Source organism: Triticum dicoccoides, chromosome 6A (assembly GCF_002162155.2).
Source record: "Triticum dicoccoides isolate Atlit2015 ecotype Zavitan chromosome 6A, WEW_v2.0, whole genome shotgun sequence".
Taxonomy (NCBI): domain Eukaryota; kingdom Viridiplantae; phylum Streptophyta; class Magnoliopsida; order Poales; family Poaceae; genus Triticum; species Triticum dicoccoides.
In genome coordinates, this window is record NC_041390.1 from 423942432 (window position 1) to 423950690 (window position 8259).

The following is an 8259-nucleotide window of genomic DNA, read 5'->3' on the forward strand; positions in this document are numbered from 1 at the left end:
TTATCAATATGCTTTTCCAAATATTCAATTATGTTCCCGAGCTTACATATATCCAAATGAATAGTAAATGCAAACAATATAGAATTTTTCAGTATTACACACACGCACATACACACACCATACGGGCTAGGCATTAGCCACCCAAACCCAATACACACACGCACATACACACACCATACGGGCTGAGCATTAGCCACCCAAACCCAACGTGCGTAAACAACTACTCCCCACATCATCCTTGGTAACATGAACAAGAGCATCGTCAACCAGTAACCTGACAAACTGCAGTTAACTCTCATACAGAAAAAAAAAGATATTGTACACAGAATCCCAAAATAGACCAACACAGGAGAGCACAAAAAGGACGACGACGACTACATCGCTAGTCTCATGACCATGGGGTTTCAGCCATGTCGACGCCCATACACTTCCTGCACCACCATCACCAGCTTGCTGGATCTATGTCACAACAGTCCTCAAAGAGCTCCTTTCTGCAAGGTTGCTCAAGATGTTAGGAACTGACAAACACACAAAACTACATTGTTTGGATCCCCAGGACCTTCTTTTAGTCGTTTGCTCAAAACCATCTATGCTAACAATGTTGGCCCTCGAGCTCTGGCTTCATCCATCTTCTCACCTAAAAGAAAATCAGGTAATCAGTACTGCATATATATAATGGTCTGTAGTATATTTAGACAAACGAAAAAACAAGGAGCTTGTAGAGGGTATGTACTCTGTAGTATATTTAGGCAAAGGAAAAAACATTGAACAACACTTGTACATTTTGTACGAAAGCAAAGAAACACATTGTTAAGTAAAAGATGTTTTTGAATCATATGTATTTAGAAGGGGTGAGTGCACATGCATGTAGATACAAAAATATTAGTATTGGAATACTTGTAACTTTCTTACATCAACCAGGTTTCTGCGAAGAAAAACAAAATGCCAATAACAGACAGAAAGGAAACAAATATTCAGGGTGTGCCCTAAAAATTGGATGTGGAGCTACCAACCAAATGAAATGTGTTGATGACAAAGCAACCTGCTGTCGGCATTGTTTGAATTATTATTATTATTTTTAACAAAGGGAGTAACAAAGGAAACTACTAAAAACAATTCAAACACACATATAATTGTTGTTACAAAAAATCATGAACACTAAAGCAAGTATCTAAGTTGTCTTTCCGTAAATCCTCCACATGACCCTAGTTAGATAGATATAATTTTTACGGCAACCAAATTGTACTTGAGTGATTTATACCTTGGACTACATGCTGAGAACTTCTTTGTAGACTATGTTCTTTGTAATATTTGCAGTGGGGTTGGAATGGCCTTCCTTTTTTTATCCGGTACAGTAAGAATCTTCATATTACTTCCAGATGTAGCTCTAGAAAGAGCAACATAGAGCTGCTCGTGTGAAAATACCGGTTCAGGGAGGTATACACCAACATTTGGTATAGTTTGTCCTTGTGCCTTGTTAATGGTCATAGCAAAGCTAAGTCTAACTGGAAACTGCTTCCTCTTGAACCTACATGGAAACATCTCATCGTCTGATGGGCAAAGAGGAATTCGAGGAAGGAACACCCTCTTACCAGCACGCTGGCCCAACACAATCTCAGCATCTATTGCATTCCTCATGAATCCTTGGACAATCAACCTCGTCCCATTGCACAAACCGCTCGCTGGGTCAATGTTGCGTAACAATATAATAGGGCAATTAATTTTCAGCTTTAGGATATGGGGAGGTAGCCCATTAGGTGTTAATGAATTCAAGAATTCTGCAGGGTAGTAGTTGTGTGGATCATCCTCCGCGTGATCAAAACTGTAGTATATCATTTCCTTCCCAGGAAACCTCTCAATCATTTTCATGTTAATCTTGTCAACGTACTCATTCCGAGTTGACAAAATTGCTCGGGACGTTATGTAATTTGGATCCAAGAGGTTTTCTTCTAGGGTCATCTGGAAAACACTTTCAATAAGCTTATCAATATCAGTGGCATCGCTGGTGTATGGTACACAAATCTCATCTGGAAGTTGTATGTAATCATCATCCACGGTATCCTGAGTGCCATTCCCAACACGAAGAAGGTAATCAGCAAACCATGGATCTCTCTGAGCCCTCATATTACGCACAAGTCTTAGTTGTCTCGTATTCTCCCAAAGGTAAGACTTACGCAGCGTCGCGTTAGTTATTTGGGACCTTGTTCCCTTACGAACAACAGGAAGCACTTGTCTGAAGTCTCCCCCAAACACAATTGTCTTTCCACCAAACGGCAGGTCAGGTCGAGCCATGATGTCCCTCATGCTATTGTCAAGGGCCTCGACCGCCTGCCGCTTTGTCATGGAGACCTCGTCCCAAATTATGAGGGACACCCTCATAAGAAGCTTAGCTGTCCCACTTTGCTTGGTGAAACTGCAGACCCCACCGTCTTCAGTGTTCAATGGTATTTTAAACCTTGAGTGTGCAGTCCTCCCTCCAGGCAAGATGGATGCAGCAACGCCTGATGTCGCTGTTGCAATAGCTATTTTACCCTCGGCACGTACTTTTGCAAGTCGTGCTTTGTACAGATAAGTCTTTCCCGTGCCTCCGGGTCCATCAACAAAGAACACACCTCCTTGGCCACTATTGATAGTCGCAAGTATCTCATCATATGCATATCTCTGTTCTGGGTTTAGGAAAGATGACAAGCCAAGGTGTTCTGGGTCCACCTCTATCGTGGACTCCTCTATGATCTCCCTAGCCTCATTATCCGAGGCATCATATGACTTGTCAATTTTTGGGAGAGGGAGTGATGATATGTCCTTACACATCGATTCAAGCATATTCTTTATATCTAATAACGCCATCTGCTCAACGGCATGGGGGCACATTTGTGTTAGTCGATAGTCTTCTGTCATAGCTTCCATGTGTTTGTCCCATAGGCCATGCACATTGCTGGGTTCACAAAAGACCAATATAGTGTCAAATAGCCTCCGAAGGGAAGATGGCATATGAAAAACCTTAGCCTCATCAAGACACTCGTTGATAGTATTATCTGACTCGATAAGACCCCTCCTTTCAGCAGCTTCACGGAATGTCGAGTAAACAATACCATTCACTGTTCTAAGGTCTTGGAAGGATGTAGCACCTGTGACATGGTTTAGAAGCACTCTAAGATAATACCTCTCCCCTTCAACTGGATGTGCAGACACAATTCTCCCAATCTGTGTGCGTTCATCCCTCCTTTTCCAATACTTTCCACCTGACATCCAAACAAAATAAGATGGGAAATCCTTATATAAAATTCCTCGAGCAAACTCATATTTCTTGTTTGCCTCAAAATACTCAGTTAGCATGGTCTTCGAAGCTCCTTCTTGAGAGAGGACATCATTCAGATTTGCACCCGCTGGAAACGACACCATGTGCATATTAGGGAGGTGGAGTTGGAGTTGTCTAACAGATGGAAATATCTGACTAAGGTCAAAACCATATATCCTCCATAATGCTTCTGGTGGAGTAACCCACCTGGAATCTCGGTATTTCTTTATCTCATCAATGTTCCTATCACTATCCACCTCATCGATAGAAACATATGCTCGATCATGCCCCTTATGTATGTATTTAAAGAGGTACTTTACAGCTTTTATGCTTGAGCAAACCTCGACATTGATGTGGCAATTATACCTTCTTAGTAGGTAAGGATTATATGGAACAACCCACCTATTGTCTAACTCTTGGCCACGTACCTTTGCACGGCGTCCATCATCTCTCCTCCTATATATGGGATATGAGTCCTTTCCCTAAAGGGTTGACACATTAAATGGTCGTGGATAATAGTTCTTGCAGCTACCTTTCTGCATGCACACGTTCTTGGGGTTTAGGACTCCACACGGACCATGCATCATGTGCTTCACGACCATTTTGTACAACTCAGGATACTTGGATTTGTCTAGCAATTCAGCAGATATGAGACAGTCATATTGTTCCGGGCATGTTAGCTTGTACCTCCCCTCCATGATTAGGAGGAAATGAGCATGTGGTAGACCTCTTTTCTGGAACTCAACTACATACACATATGCTGCTACCTTACCAAGAATGTGCCTTTTAAAAAGTTGTATCTTGAGGTCTTCCAACTTTGCTCGAAATACTCTACAATAAGATCAGGACGATCCTGTGGGGTTTGTCCAGGCTCTAGCTCACTAATTATTTCATCCCAATTAGGGTTGAAAGTCATGGTTAAAAAATATCTGGCTTCCCATACTTTTGCACCAAGGCCATGGCATCAAGGTATCTTCGTCTCCTATCTCTTCTTCCCCCAATAAATGATGAAGGAACTATAGTCCGTTTGCCCACTTCATCCGCACGGTTTTCCCCAGCTTGAAGGCTATCGACAACACCTTGGTATAGATCAGCACGTATTTGTTTCTGGTGTTTTTTATATAGTCCAATCTTGAGCTTTCAACCTTGATGTACATATCAACCACATATTGTTGGAATAGTCGTTTACCGTATAGCATGGTGTTAAATACACCATGACACATTTGAAATTTGTAGCAATAGTAGTCTCTAACGGAGACGCATAATCGACTATTTGTATATGAACCTATAAAATGAGAGATAACAAAAGGACAATATTGGGAATAAGGAAAAGTAAGTACAATGAGGATAAACAACATTAACACATGTTATTTTCATTATATGAATTACCTAGACTCTGTCGACCACTGCGACGGGACTGAAGCATCTCATTCAAGCTGACACCATTCTTTGGGATTTCAGGATGCCAACCAATCTCCCCTCTTGGGAAGAATAAAGGGTAAGACAACGGATCATAACATCCATAATATGGTTGGATGCTATATCTCTTGTTGTCGTTGCCGAACAATACTATGCTACGCTCAAAGTACTTACAGAGTTCACTACCCTCAACCCAAATAGCTGCAACCTCTGATGATATAGGCACATTATACCTCCATTGGTCCAACCTCATGTCGGTGTTCAGTTCAATACGGTATTCCTCAAGGTCATCGACTCCACCTAGATTCCTGAATGTTTCAGAATAAGGATTATGCTTCAGGATGTCAACAAGCCTTCGAATGACATCTCAGTCTAGGTTTGGGGAGCGTCGAAACCTATGTTGTAAACCGGGATCGTCATCATAGAAGTAGAGTTCCAAATGCTTTGGCCCATCTTGAGTTGGACCAAATGAGAAGATGTTGTGGTAAATCTAACCGTGAGCTTGAAACGTATAGACTCCTGACTTCATGTTTGTGTATCTGTTGTCCAGACTGACTCCAAGGGTAGTGAATGAAAAGTGTCCATTGAAGTATCGAATGTTATCCCTAAAATGCACGGCATTGGGATCTGAACTTGTGTATAGCATTTCAAGTTCCAAGGGTGGTTCTAAGTGTGCCAACTTAACTTTTCCAGACCAGCAACAAAATCCATTTGTCTCATACTGGAACCTCTTTGCACCACAATGCTTGCAATCAGTTTTAGGTGCCAGCGTGTGAGTACTTACAGGTATATTCTCGTAGACACGATCATATGGATCAGGAACTGCTGTAAATGCATCCATCATGTCATCATAGTCTTCATCATCGCCTACATATACATGAGATGAATAGTGTTATATAGGTCTTGCAGTTTTTGTGCAATACATGTAGGGAAGTAAGGCATCCACGAAAATGGCAATACCTCTGCCAGCAAATATGAAGTACTCATCATCTTCTTCTTCAGACTGATTATCGTCCGCAACAAAGCTTTCTGTTGGGGAACCTAGATATATGAAGCCATTGGGAGCCAATAATGAATTGTCCATTCTAATTATAAGGATGGTTCTGAATGTGTGTTATAATATAATCAGTAATGAAAAGAAGGCATCCACACCATAAGCATACCTGTGTTAGTGAAAACTCTGTGATCCTCTTCCACCGCTTCAGGTATGCTTTCAAGATTACCTGTTATTTCAATGATAGTGTAATATACCAGCTCAACCTTTGAAAAAATTATAATATAATCAGTAATGAAAAGAAGGCATCCACACCATAAGCATACATGTGTTAGTGAAAACTATGTGATCCTCTTCCACCGCTTCAGGTATGCTTTCAAGATTACCTGTTATTTCAATTATAGTGTAAAATACCGGCTCAACCTTTGAAAAAATTGGTGAGATAAACGAATGTGTATGTGAGAATTACCTTGAACCATAGCAGAAGTTCACGCCAGCGTACTTGGGCAGCTAAAGACATAAGAGCTTGATGATAGATGTCCCACCAACGAACCTTTAGGGCACTGCATTGCGACAGAATCCTTATAGAGGGTATCTCGTTTGGCTGCGTAGCTTGCTTTACGCTGAGCTAGGAGTGCTTGCCGCTCTTCGGGTGGTAGGCTTTTCCTACGTGCTCGCTGGCGTGCATTTCTTTGTTGCCTCTCATCTAGCGTCAAACTTTGCCTACGTGCTCACTGGCTTGCATTCCTCTCATCAAGTGTCACGCGTTGTCTTTTCTCTCTTCTATATGCATTAATCCTTTCCTTCTCATTTGGTGTTAAATTTTGCCGACGTGCTCTCACACGTTCTCGCCTTGCTTGGATTTGTTCAGGGGTACGGCTAGCATATCTTAGTGCTTCATGTGCACGCTTTTGCCCTATAGTATTTTACGATGAATTAATTAAGGGGGTAAACAAAATTACATAAGCACAAACTTTCGCCTTATAGACTTACCTTTGGAACTTTCTCCTCGCTCCAAGTACTCAATTGATGTCAGCATACCATTATTAGTAGGAAAAATCACAGCTGAATGGTTTGTCACTTCATCATACGAAGAAGACGAGTAACTCAAATGCGTCACACATGTCGGCTCGCGTATAAATAGACCTGTCTGAGTCGGTGGCATGCCATTCGGCCCAGTTCTGTGGGACTTATTATTGTCATCAACCACTGTGTTATTTAAAGTTGAACCAATAGTCAGATTATACAAATATATGCAAAAATATTGTTCCGCCAAGCGATAAGGGACAAGATAGCAACCTTTTTGTTTTCCTTTATTGCTTTGTTAGCACGAGGATTGTAAAATTTGGGCGCAAGACCTGATTATTTCTCCCCAAAACAGAAGAGTATGAGGTTAGCCAAATGAATTAAAAGCTCAAAACACAAAAGCCAATAGGAATGTTATATGTAATCTAACAAGAATACTATATTTTGTTTTAAGCCAACGACATGTATGATAAATTTAGAGCAATTTATATTTAGATTTGAAATTGCACATATGATAAATTTCATCATCATCAAGTAACAATATGAATAAAACAAATGATATGCACATGTATGGTAGCCAAAAACTACAAATCAGAACATAGTAGTATACAGAAGTGATCAAGTATGCATTTTTCACAACATTTCCATAGAACCTATCACAATAGTTTCCAAGCATGTCTAATAATAGGCTTCACAACTTCCAGTCAATAGTGGGAGTATGAAGCATGATGCACTCGCACATACTGAATATTCAGCCTAACTCACCCAGTATGTCCTGACCTTGTGATTATTCAGTTTCACACCTAAATCCAAGGGTTTCTCCTGGAGACTTCTAATTTCTGAGCTTGATGAGTATCTTTTGGACCTGCCATGTGGATCGTCATTTTAACAATCAGTGATTCGGTGAGAAAAAAATTCCAATTGTAGTTGGAGCTGCCACTGAGTATTTATGTGCATATTTAGTACCAATGCATATTTACTATTTGGTTAACTTAAGCAACTATACTTCAAGATTTCAATTGTAAGCAATACCGCAATACAAGTATAATGTGGTACTACAAAAGTATAACATCAATTGACAAGGATGTGGCTCCCCTGGTCCAACAATCTATGCCAATAGATGAATAAAAAATCAAACTGCTATTATATTCGCTAATTATCAGTTCTAGCATTTATTGTGTAAAAATCATATTAGAATAGAAGTGGGCTAGCATAGCAATCTAAGCATAGTAAACCATTCCTCTAGTACTGGTGCTTGATCTCCTAATCAGATCAATCATTTCTGTCATTGCACATCTACAATTGCACAAGTAAGAAGATCCACCCATACCTTGGTCCTTTACGAAGTAGAATAGAAGACGAAGTCCTCACAATCCGTTCAATCTGAAGAATGCCATGACCAGCGTTTGGCTTCTTTGGGTGCAACAGCGAGAGTCCCATTTGCTTTATATTGGTCTTCAATAGTAGTTTCTAGACAGCTCCACACTGGCGCACGGATTTGAACTCAGAGTGCTAGAAAATT

General features: G+C 40.6%; 2 long non-coding RNA genes across 2 annotated transcripts; both read right to left on the reverse strand.

The window, feature by feature from the left end:
* Positions 1–218: 218 nt before the first annotated feature.
* On the reverse strand, positions 219–5577 carry LOC119319250. The gene is made up of 3 exons (XR_005154398.1): positions 5502–5577; positions 560–637; positions 219–491 (listed from the first exon to the last, which is right to left on the reverse strand). It is a non-coding gene; the product is annotated as an uncharacterized LOC119319250 (long non-coding RNA).
* A 99-nt stretch (positions 5578–5676) lies between these two features.
* On the reverse strand, positions 5677–6154 carry LOC119318755. The gene is made up of 3 exons (XR_005154233.1): positions 6038–6154; positions 5881–5940; positions 5677–5758 (listed from the first exon to the last, which is right to left on the reverse strand). It is a non-coding gene; the product is annotated as an uncharacterized LOC119318755 (long non-coding RNA).
* Positions 6155–8259: the final 2105 nt, after the last annotated feature.